We start from the raw sequence: 13,185 nt of genomic DNA on the forward strand, positions 1-13,185 counted from the left end.
CTGTAAACAATGTATAAATATCTTTATCAGAGGTAGAAATACATAATGTAATGTGATAAATATATCTTAAAATTGTATCAAAATGTCTTAAACAGAGGTAGAAACATGCATGTATACAATCTGACAAAATAACTTCATATAGGTGTACAAGTATTATAAACAGAAATAGGAGCCTGTAGTTTGTCTTCCATTAAAGGCCATTGTTTAACCCACATGGGTTTCTCAGTTAACTAGTTTAAAGGCAAGGCCATTAGTATCTCTAAAGGTTTGCTAGTTGTTTTATGTTCTTATAGAGCCTGAATGGCTGGTAACCTTTGTTTATAATATTTTATAATATCCTTCCCAGAAACATGAGTTTTGGGGACTGCAGGAATGTTAACCTGGGTATTCCATTGCTGCAATTGGGTCATGGTCCCATAAATTCACTGCAATATTAGCTACGTATGGCCTCAGTTTTTCTTTCTGTCCTTCTGTCCCTATGCATTCAACCCACCTCATGCTTTGTTTCACTTGAGCTAGGGTTCCAATTACTAGGAATTTAATATCTGCCTCTTAAAGAGGCCAATCTGGATGCCAAGATTCTGGAGTAATGATACTCACATCCACACCTGTATCTAGTAAACCCTCAATTACAATGTCATTTATACGCACTCTTAGCTTTGGTCTTTGATCATTTATGGAAGTCTGCCAAAATATATGTTTCCTATTTCCTACTGGACATACAGAACATTATGAACATATTGCACATACAGAACATACAGAACAGTATGGTTTTTTACAGTAGGCACTGGATTGTTTAATTTTCCTGGTGAGACATATTCTCCACAGTGACTGGGAATGACTAGACCATATTTGATATCGGGGCCTGAGAGAGGAGTTTCCCCAAGGAGTTTCCCAGTGGTATCAGGTTGCCTTGTCTGTGTCTTCTTGAATTACATTCATTAGTTCAATGTTGGCCTTTGCCACACCTTCTACATATACCAGAAGGTTGAGTTCTCCTATTCTTGCCATTCCTAGAAGAGACATTATTCTTAGGAATTCCTTGTCTATATTCTCTTCTTAGATGTCCTATCCTTCCACAATTAAAACATTTGGCACTTTGGTGTCTCTTCATACCACTGAAAATCACTTCTCCTACCCAAGCTTCAGTCAAATGTTTTAACAGTCATTGTACACAAGATCCATTCATCTATGGGTGTTGATCTAACCTTTAAAGGCCTGAGGATCTTCTTACATTCTAAGTTGGCATTTTCAAATCCAAGGATTCAATTAGTACACATCTAGCTTCAGGGTTTGTCACTCCTAATTGTACAGACTTAGTTAATCTTTGTAAATATTCACTCCTAAGTTGCTTTTTGGTCAGGCTGTTTTGTGAAAGCAACAGAACAGAAACTAGGACACAGAAATCTGAAAATGCAAATGTTTTGAATTCTATAATTTTTGAGTACCAGCATGAGGACAAGTAGAAAATCCAACATATGATCCCAGGTGATCGATGATGGTCAGAGTGTAGGTACAATAAAAATATTGTGTAAAATTGTGTTTACCCTATGGATAAGGTATGTTTGGAACACAAACGAAGCTGATGGTTAGACCGGTCACACCCAGTTATTACACTGCATTCATGTAAATGTTTTGAGACCTGAACTACATTTGCCCCATGCACTTGTTGGATAAAAGATAACTGCTTATATTATTCCAAGATGAAGGTGTTTGGGCAATCAACTTATGAATGGAGTGCTCTCACTGGAAACCTGTGGGACCTTGGGGGAGCCATTTATGGAGAGAAGCAAAGCGAAGGAAGGAAGGATGTGGTTCCATGAATCTGGCTTCAGTCTGGTCCATGGGGTTTTCTGAATCCCAGCGCCTGCTCAGTCTTCAAGCAAGAACACACAGTTCTGTTCCTTATTAATCACTGGCCCAGGGTTGTGGAGCAGGTAAGATTAACCTCAGTAGCTCCATCTGTGCAAAGCCAGACCAACTGCACAGAATACAGATTTGAGCCTGTAAGAGCAGCACCAGGTGCTCAGGTCCAGTAAGAGGTACCCTCCCTCATAGATATGTGTCTTTTGCTTTATGCAAGGAAAGGGCATGTAATTAATACAGTGGGGCAGTGGGTAACAGTGGCCTGTAATGTAATAATTCATGACTAAAAGAGAATGAAATTTCTCAGCACAGAGAAATAGATAATGCCTGAAGAAATGTAAATGCTCATTGCCCAGACATGATGTCTATACAGGATACACATGTACCTATTTGTACTAAGTCCCTTCCAGATGTTGATGCTCTGCTCTGTGAGTTAAATGCACATACTGGGTTTTTCTAAACCATCGCTTGAGATTTAGAAGATGGTCTCCCAAGTTGTACTACGTTTGTCTTTTCTGGCCAATTTTTCAAGCACGTACCAAACCCTGGGGGACAGAATGGAACTCAGTTCTGGAGGGCAACTCCTTCTGGAGCACATGTTCTGCCTGAGCCCTGCTGTGACATTCTCTGCAGCACGTTCATCCCACTCTGTGGGCAGCCAAGCTGCTGCCTTGCCTTCCTGCAGGAACACTGACTCTTCTCTGCAGCACCTGTCTTGGGTATAGGCCAGGGGATTATGGCTCCAGAGACAAATGGCACAGGGATAACAGGACAGTATCATGAGAATCGTCAAAAACAGGGCCTTTGAGAATATGAGAAACATCTGGCCAGGTTGAAATTACTCTTTAGGCTTCATTTTTCTTCCTCATTATTTTCTGCCATAGTGAATTCTTGACACCTTATTTTGGCAAAAGGAAGTACCAGTGTAGCGCTGAAGTTCCTGGCCATTATGTGTGGTAAGAATGTCTGTAATGTGGCTAGGCACAGGAAGAATCCTGGAAAAAGAGACATTAACATTGCTGGATGCCTCTGCTTATGGCTAAGTTCAAGTCAAAGGGCTTCCCATTGATTTCTCTCATCTACCTCTCGCTGAGATGCTTGAAGGCTAAGCACTATGATGACCAATTTGTACAGAGAAAACTGATGCTTAGTGACATGAAGTGATTTAACCACAGCCACACAACAGCTAGAATCTGTACGTAGAACTTCCCACTCCTGCTTCCTACCCTGTCACCCTGACCTCTACCAGGTTGCACAACTTTAGAGAGATAGTGAGGAGGTCAGTTGTAATGGAGCCATGAAGGCATTCTGAATGAGTCGCGGTTGTGGTAGGCATAACCGTGACCAAGAAACAAATCAGAGAACAAAGTCAACAATTCATCTCTGAGGACTCAGAGGAACAAAGTCTAAGGATGAAGAAAAATATTCTCCTGACCTGCCATTCTATCTAGAAACTCTCTTCTGAGTCCCTACAGATGTTCACCAATCTCTATAGGATGGCATCACATTTGTGTGTTAATCGGCTTTCTGCTGTTGCAACAAATGCCTAGGGAGAAGATATCGTGGAGTGTGAAAGTCACCGTGAGACTGAACTTGTCAGTATGTGACTCCACCCAGCCCTGAATCCACAGCTTGGTTTCTGTGGCCCCATACTCCAGGATGCCTGTGAGCATCAAGGTCTTCAGCCACATGCCTATAAGACTAAGGCAAGGAAGAACTGAAAGCTCATTAACTCAAACACTGTAGACTAGCAGAAGAACAGATTGTCAGGGGATATTCTGAACAGCCGATAAAAAGAGGACACAGTGATTGGTGATTGCTAATTAGGATCCCAGGGCCTCCTACAGTAGGCACCTGCCCTTGGCTCACAGGCCTTCTTCCAGTCTTCAAGAGAGGCAACAACTGACTGTCTCTTGTTTCTCGGAAAGAGTGAAGTCATCTCACTCATTTGTAAAGAACAGAGATATGCCAAGTTATATAAATCAATGGCAGTATACAAGCGGCAGTGCGTTTTCATATTGGATCTGAACAACAATCTTCCTGTATAAAAAGACTTTAGATTTAACAGGAAAACCAAGTCAATTTGCGAGATCATTAAAATGTGAGAATTGCTGACTTGCTTGTGGGAAGCTCTGGGCTGGATTTATACACCTCCCAGGCTCCCACAAACTGCTACCAAAAGATGGGGTGCCTTGATAGAAATTTTGAGATGCACAACCTCAGATATAGGATAGGTTTATGACAATGACACCCAAACCCATAGAGCTGACACCATAGTTACATGGCATGTGTCCTAGTTAGGGTTTCTATTGCTGTGAAGAGACACCATGACCACAGCAACTCTTATAAAAAAATTTAATAAGATTAGCTTACATGTTCAAAGGTTTAGTCTACTATTGTCATAGTGGGGAAGTATGGTGGCATGCTGGCAGACATGGTGCAGAAGAAGTAGCTGAGATCAAGGGGCATCCAGAAGCAAGAGGGCTCCTGGGCCTGGCTTAGCTTCTGAATCCTCAAAGCTCACCCCCCCACCCCCAGTGACACTGCTCCTCCAACAAAGTCACATCTATTACAACAAGGCCACAATTCCTGATAGTGTCACTCCCTATGAGCCTTTGGGGGCCATTTTCATCCAAACCATCAAAGTACGACTCGCTCTGGTCTCTGCTCTCTGCTCTTTTTCACTGATGCCTTCACTCTGTCTTCCCTAGCCCGTATGTGTCGCTGGAAGATGTATCACCCAGTAATTACATTCTCGCCATCACTACCCAGACAGCGCTAGACCCACCACCACCAGGACCACTTGAAACCATAACTGCATCTCTGCTCTGCTGCTATCAGATAACCCCTAGCTGGGCCCAGTTAGTTCAGGGCAATAAGCTTAGCTTTTGTGAGAATACACATGATGCTTGAGAGAAGACATTCAGCTTACAATAGATTCTGTGTGTGCATGTGCACATGTGTGTGTGTGTGTGTGTGTGTGTGAATGTATATGTGTGTATGGGGAGGACGCAGGTTAACTGTTGTTTTCCCACTTTGCTTTTTGAGACAAGGGCTCTTGCTGAACCCGGAGTTCACTAATTAGTTGTATTGGCTGGCCAGTGGGCTCCAGGAATTAGCCTATCTCCTCTGGCCCTACTTGTACGTGTGTGTCAGGAATCTGAACACTTTCTCAGCCAGCATTTCTTCCCAGTCTGTTGCATCCATGACAGAAGGTGCTCGTGACTTGCAGAAAGATGCTCAGAGTTTCTTGAAATGTTTCCTTGGTAAGGAAGATATACTTTATACACAATCCACCAGTGTATAAGGTTTTTCAAGTTATTTGGGTTTTCTGCTTTGCTTTGTTTTCTGCCACTGTGTTGCCCAGTCAAAATGAAGGGCTTAAAAGATCTCCCTACCTCAACTTACAGAGTAGCTGGAACTACAGGCTGCATTATTATAGCAGGGTCAGTGAACTAACTTGTTAAAAGTTCCCTAATCTACCTTCATCGCAATATAATTTTTAATTCAAATACCTCATTCAAACTAATTTATTGTCTCTTTCATCCAGTTCATCTTTAATGGCTGTGTTATTAATTATCCCACTAACAATGTACAAAGGGACAACAGTTTTTTTCTCATCCCTTACTCCTGTTGATGCATAAGTCTTCCAGTTCCTCTTATTCCAGAGTCAGTGTGTTTCTGTGATGAAGAGTATGTGCTCTTTTTTTTCAAAATGTACCCCCTCTAATTTTTTTTAAATTGAGTCCAAAATATGACAATGATAAGTGGCTTTGATAGACAAATTAAGTCATCCAGCAAATATTAAATGATTCTCCATTAAAGACAACTCCATCAGTGTGTTGTCTCCAGACATCTTTAAGAGAAACCTAGTGATCCCTCTGGTATAATCTCTTACAAGACACAGGAACAGAGGAGAACCAAGGCTTACTTCTATTAGTGAACTTTAGTCAATGTTCTTTTTTTTTTGTTCATTTTTTTTATTAAAGATTTCCATCTCCTTCCCTCCTCCTCCCCCTTCCCTCCCCTCCCTTCCACCTATACCCCCACTCCACCCCTCTCCAAGACAAAGAGCCATCAGGGTTCCCTTCACTATGTTAAGTCCAAGGTCCTCCCAGCTCCCCCTAAGTCCAGGAAGGTGAGCAACTAAACTGACAAGGCTCACAGTGAGCCCGTCCATGCTGTAGAGTTCACGCTCATTGCCGTTGTCCTTGGTTTCTCAGTCCTCCTCCACTGTCAGCCACATTCAGAGAGTCCGGTTTGGTCCCCTGTTCCATCAGTCCCATTCCAACTGGACTTGGTGGTCTCCCGTTAGATCTGTCCCACCGTCTCAATGGGTAAACGCACTCCTCACAGTCCTGACTTCCTTGCTCATGATCTCCCTCCTTTTGCTCCTCATCGGGACCTTGGGAGCTCAGTCCGGTGCTCCTATGTTGAGAAAACCAGGGAATGGCTCCTGACTGTTCTGGAAAATGGGTCCTTGGTTTTACAGAGATCATGACTGCACACAGAGCTCCAAGAGAGCAGGCATGACCTCATCACTGGAAGGCACAGCAACACTGATTTCCACATGCACAGAGGGTTAAAAGACAATTTCAAAAGCAAAATGTTAGCCGGGCGGTGGTGGCGCACGCCTTTAATCCCAGGACTCGGGAGGCAGAGGCAGGCGGATCTCTGTGAGTTCGAGGCCAGCCTGGTCTACAAGAGCTAGTTCCAGGACAGGCTCTAAAAAAGCTGCAGAGAAACCCTGTCTCGAAAAACCAAAAAAAGAAAAAAGAAAAAAGAAAAAAAAAAGCAAAATGTTACAGCCTTCAAAAAAGAAGCGCATCCAGAGATATTCTACTAAATGCCCAGTTCTTTTGTTTGAGAAGTCAAACTCACTGCATAATGGCCTTAGGGGGAATGTGGTAGTTTGAATGAGAATAGCATCTGTAGATTCACAATCTTATTACTTGGTCTCCACTTGATGGAACTGATTGGGCAAGATTAGGAGGCATGGCCTTGTTGGATCAGTGTGCTACCAGAGGTGGGCTCTGTCATTTCAAAAGACTGGAGTCATTGCCAGTGTTCTCTCTATCTCCTACGTACAGATCAAGATGTAAGCGTTCAGCCATTCCTGTCACCGTGCCTTTTCATGATCACCATGGACGCTAACCCTCTGAAACTATAAGCCTCAATAAATACTTTCTTTCATAAATTGCCTTGGTCATGGTGTTTTATTACCACAATAGAAAAGTAACTAATACAGATGTTGCTACTAGGGGGTGGGTACTGCTACAAGAGGCCTGATTATATGGGAGGGATGGGGGAAGGGTAGTGGAAGATTGGGGGAAGACGAAATAGTAGTTCAATGCTGTAAGCAGAGTTTAGTGGGTAATCCTAGTAGGAGCTTGATAGACAATATTACTGAGAGCAGTATGCACTACGGAAGCCAACTCTAGAGGTTTCAGAGCAGAACAACATTAACACCTGGTACAGAGACCATTTCTGTGATGCTTTTGGCAAAGCCTCTGGCTGCTTTCTGTTCTTATCCTAAGAGTTTGCCTCAGACTAAATTGGAAACTTTGAACTAATTTCTTTGGAAGAGGAGATTTCAAGACAGGCCAGTGTTGATTCTGTGGTGTGGTTATTAGTAACCGCTCTTCTGCATGTCTATAATGAAAAAGAGCAAGTGTGGTGGAAAGAAATAGAAAATGTACAATTTGAAGATAAAAAGAGTATGAAAAAATGTAATCTAGAGACAAGATTTGTGCTGAAAGAGATTAGGAGATTAAGGAGTGGTCTGATCCAAAATGGAATTAAGACAAGGATGCCCTTGGAGTAAGACCCCACCCAGTCAAGCTTCCAACTTGTGAAAAGAAAATACTCAAGGATTTTTCTGCTCCTAAAACATAGCAACAAATAAAAGCTTCTAAAAACGTGATTCATGGGGCCAGGCTCAATCCCAAGTGGGCAGCCAAATTTGGCAATGTTGTCCACATGGTTCTGGCTTTAGATTAATGAAGGATAAAAAAATAGAAAATTATAGACTCTTCCTCTGTAGTTAAGGAGGGTCTTTGAGGTTCAGTATGGACCAGGGGAGTCCCTACATCGAAGCTATAAAAGATTATTGTGTGAAGTTGTGAAATTGAAGTCTGGATTGCATTCAAAACCCAAAGATTTTAGAATTTCCAGGGCCATGAGATATATGCCAAATATCTCCAGAGATACATGCCAGAGATGCACAAAGAGAGTGTATGAACCCAAGAGGGAGAAGTATGTTACAGGCATCAAAGCTAGAATGAAAGAGGCAGCCAAACCCCTTTACATTGTATGTGGAGATAAAGAATTTGGATTTTGGCTCTGCATTTCCATCTTTCTTTGGTCCGGCATTTTCTCACTATGTTCCCAATCTTCCATTTTGGAATGGAAATGCATATTCTGTGCCATTGTATGTTGGAAGTATGTAATTTGCTTTTTTATTTTACAGGAGTTTACAACTAAGAGATTGCCTTGAGTCTCATAAAAAAACTTTGAACATAGGACTTTTAAATACTGTTAAGACTGAAAGCCTATGGAGACTTGTGAAGTTGAACTAAACATATGTTACATTATGATATGATATGATATGATATGATATGATATGAACTAATAGGGGCCAGGGAGTTGAATGTGATGGTTTGAATGAGAATGGCTCCCATGGGCTCATATAGTTGAATACCCAGGGGTCCCAAGTTGTTATAACTGTTTAAGAAGAATTAGAATGTGTGTCCTTGTTAGAGGAGGTAGGGACAGGCTTTGAGGTTTCAGAAGACTGGAGTCCCATGTTTTCTCTCTGCCTGCCACTTGCAGATCGAGCTGTGAGCTCTCAGGTGTTCTTGCTACCATGCCTTTGCTTCCACCATGGACTGTAACCCTCTGAAGGTAACCCACAAGCCCAGTAAGATGTCTTGGTCATGGTGTTTTATCACTGCAATAAAAAGGTAGCAAATACAGGAAGCAAGAATCTTGAACATCCTCATTTTCAATTAGACTAAAACAAACAAAAACAATTGAGCATATTGATTTGTCTCCAATGTAGTGCATGGAACTGAAACTAGAATAGCTGGATCCTGTTCTCCTATCCTTCTACGTTCTTAGGACAGTATCCACAGTACTGATACATTAAGGGCTCCAACCCTCAAGATGTGAGAGCTCAGACAGGCAATCACACCTGCTAAATATCTATTGCCCATGACTAAAGCCATATTCATGTCAGTCTTTTGATGACCATTTTTTCCACACTTGGATTTGCTCCCCCACCCCACTGTTTGCCCAGAAAGCTACAAATCTTCCAAAAATTTTTCTATGGCAGCCTGGAAAGAAAGTATATGTATCTGTGATTTAGAGTCTGTTTCCTAAAAATACTGCTATATTTTCCTGCACTTGGATTTTACTTCAGCTTCTGTAGTTAATCTTCTGGAGTGAGTGAGACTCTCCAAGCTGCTAAATCAGTGGAATTTGTTCATCCTGCTTTCCTCTGACCATCTGTGGCACCTGGCTCACTGACTGTTATGTTCACTTTAAAATACCACCTTCCTTCGGTTTCCAGGAAAGAACATTCTCTGGGTTTTCCTCTCATGTTTTTCTTACCATCTTATTTGCCGGATCATCATCCTCTTCCCAACCATGAAATGTAATTTCTCCAAGTTCATTTATGGTTCATAAATTTCACACTCTCTCAGGACCCATAGCCGTACATAGCATCCCAGATTCCTAGACCCAATTTCAGTTACTCTATGGAGACTTAACACTAAGTACACAGAGCCTACTGCTTCCTAGCTATGTCCACTAGGATAACAAAAAGGAATACTTTACCTGTACACATTTACAAAGATTAAGTGCAGCCTCCATCAAACATCTGAAGAACCTTGAAATCTAGGAAACAACCTTGTATCCCTGCCTCCCTATCACCTCTGACTCAGAAGGGACAGTGTTAGTACCTCTTAGTCCATGTTTTGGCCACCATCCTCATTCATCTAACATCCATGCCTGCTGTTCACTTTGCCTGCTTCCTCATCATACAGGAGACATTTTTCTAGAGAAGATATTGATACCCTTAGCAAAAGTCACATTGTAAGCCTAGTCAATTCCCATCACTCAGATGCCTTAGGGGTTAATGGAAGTGAATTGCAAACACAACTCACTAAGACTATATGGCACAGCTGCACTGAGGGCTACTTGCTTTGGGACTTGGTGTGAATCACTCCCGAAGGTGGAAAGACCAAAGTGGTTACAGGGATTCAAATTCTTAGCCAAACAGCTAATAAAAGGTCACATTGTCACATCCATCCTTAGCAACAGGCAATAAATTTGTCGAATTGGGTTTCTGCTCTTAAATTTAAAGGGATAGATTAGTCACTTCGACTTTTCAATTTAAAAAAACAAGTAACTCTCTCTCTCTTGATCCTCTGAAGAGCAAAGAAAGCCATGATGCTAGACTTATGTCCAGTTACTTTGCCAGGGTAACAAATAAAGGCCTGTGGGCATTCAGGTGCTTTCCAAGGGGATCAGGTCACCAGGTCCTCATGATAAACAAAGGAATGACACTTTTGTTTGCTGGATTATAGATTCTTGTGTTTAAATCGGGCAACACATAAGTGCTTTAGTCTTCCAAGAACAGAGTATTTCTTCAGGGTCATTTTTTAAAGTAGTTTTTTAAATTTTATTTATTTATTATGTATACAATATTCTGTCTGTGTATGTGCCTGCAGGCCAGAAGAGAGCACCAGACCTCATTACAGATGGTTGTGAGCCACCATGTGGTTGCTGGGAATTGAACTCAGGACCTTTGGAAGAGCAGGCAGTGCTCTTAACCGCTGAGCCATCTCTCCAGCCCCTCAGGGTCATTTTTTTAAAGAAGAAAATACTTTTTGATGATAATGTAAGAAGACACTTTCAAAGAATGGAAAGGATCCAACTTTTCCAGCCACAGTGAAATCGCTTGACACAGAAGCCGCCTCAGAAAGCATGCCATGAAAGAGCACAAAGCAACACTCATGGCCATCATCATCCCCACACTGAGAGCTGTCCATGAATGAAAATAGCCACCGTGGACCACTGCATCAGCTCCGATGTCCTTTGTAGCCTGTGGGGCTTCGCTGCATTCTCAGAGCTTGGCGTTATCATTATTGGTTTTACACCTTAGATACACATATACCCATTTCATGGCAGACAAGGTGATATCTAAGAAGTACATTGTTGTGTTTAGTGGTTCTCAGAGCATAAAGAAGATAGCATAAAGAATAAAGCACAAAGGCACTATGGTGCTAGGGGATGTGAATTCTCAGGCCAGGATGTCCATGTTTCCATGCCCAGTGATCATCTGCTGTGTGACCATAACGTGTTCCAAGGCTACGTGAAGCCTCTATTACTTTGGTTGCAACATGGGGTAAGTGCACAGCGACCAATCCCTCTACACTTTGAGGGGGATCACACATGGGGAGCATGTAAAACAGTATCTGGTACATGGTTTGCCCTGAAAAGAGCTAGTAAGGTCTGTCAGTCACCTAATTAATATTAAAACATAGAGATAACCAAGATGCCTCTTAAAATGCAAAGATGTTTGGCCAAGGACCATGTTTTATAAAATTTATTCCAGTGCCTTCTGAACAAGTCACATGTGCAGCTTCAATTTCACCATATTGGTTCTGGAAAATGAACATCAGAAAAAGGCAAACCCTCCAGTATTACAGCCCCACGTCATCTTCCATGGCACATGCAGTGAAATCAGCATTGATTGGTGTTTCTTGGCTCTCTAAGGATGATAGTCAAAGAGGAAATCTAGTGTCAAGAAAGCAAATTTTACTCTTCTGATATTTGTGCATGCATATTTTAATAGCAAGGTTATTTGATAAGAAACAGAAAATAATAGAATTATTCTTATTAGTGAGAAATTCAACTCCAAGCAAAGCTCTTTGTAACCTTTTGGTGACTCATTGACTAGTCTTTACCCAAAATCCCATGAATTCTGTCTGCAAAAAGAAATGCCATGGGGGCTAGTCCAACACAGTGCTTACTAATACACTATGGGTTTCAAGACTGGAAAATTGAGGGGTTCTAGGACTTTTGCTAATGTGTAGTGAATCCAGTTCCATTTACACACTGAAAGGCCTAATACTTTGTACTAGTACAACATGCTCCAAACTTTCAAAATCTTGTACTCAGAAAACTACAGAACTTGTTTCAAGGCTCTGTGTTAGGATAAGAGCATGCGGGGTTATGGGTTATTTTTCTATCACTTTGGTGTGTCCAGACACCTCACATGTACACAGGTGTGAAACCAAAGGTCAATTGAAGAGACCTTTCCCCAGAAGGTCCTTCACCTCTCCCTACTCATCAGGTACAACTATGAAGGGCAGTAAACCATGAAAAGGCACATTAAATAATATGAGGTAAGTCTGAGTAAGAAAGTGTATATAGCTGCTGATCAAAATTATGCTCAAGAAGTAGCCTGTTCCATCACTAATCACTGTCATTAAAAAAAACAATAATCTGTGCTCCTAAACCAATGGCTGAAGGATTGACTTAGTGGAGTTTTTTAGTGATTGTTTTTAATGATATGTATGTATGTGTGTGCAAATATTCAAGCTTGTTAATAATATATATAAAATCATCTTCAGTCTATGTGTAAGAATCCTTTCAATAGCAATTGAAATAACAGATTATTAAAGAATATGCAAAAAACCAATTACACATATATACAGTTTTTTGTAAAACAATTACGATGACCTCTGAGCTGGAGGAACACACAGAAGAGTACAAACATATTCATCTTGGGGACTGGGAACAGAAGCAAGGATAACATCAGGGTATTGCCAGTGGCTTCTGTACTTACTGAAATGTACCATTTTGTAATTTATAATGTGCTGATTTTATAATTTCAAAATTAAAGCAAAGACTATGAAAATATAGAAACTTATGGGAGTTTTAGTTGGGATGACATTTCTTGGAACAGTCAGGTTATTTTTAAATCATCCATTTCTGCCCATTTAGTAATGTGTGTTTTATATATAACATTTATTTGCTTTAGAAATAGTCTTGAGATGTGTATTTTTTTAAAGAAAATTTTCTTTTTCCAGGGCTGGGAATGGGTACCCAGGGACTTACACCTGTGAAGGACTCTTTCTACTGCTGAGCCACCCCCTACGAGCAACCTAGTGTTTGACCAAAGCATTTCTGTCTTCAGAGTCCTAATGAGTTCACAGTGGTTTTCAAGACAGTAAAAAGGAGTATAGGGCTTATCTACTCAGTAGATAATTATACAGATTTATCACTTTAGTTATTCTGGTTCAGATTTGC

The sequence above is a fragment of the Arvicola amphibius genome, chromosome 5 (assembly GCF_903992535.2).
Source record: "Arvicola amphibius chromosome 5, mArvAmp1.2, whole genome shotgun sequence".
Lineage (NCBI taxonomy): Eukaryota > Metazoa > Chordata > Mammalia > Rodentia > Cricetidae > Arvicola > Arvicola amphibius.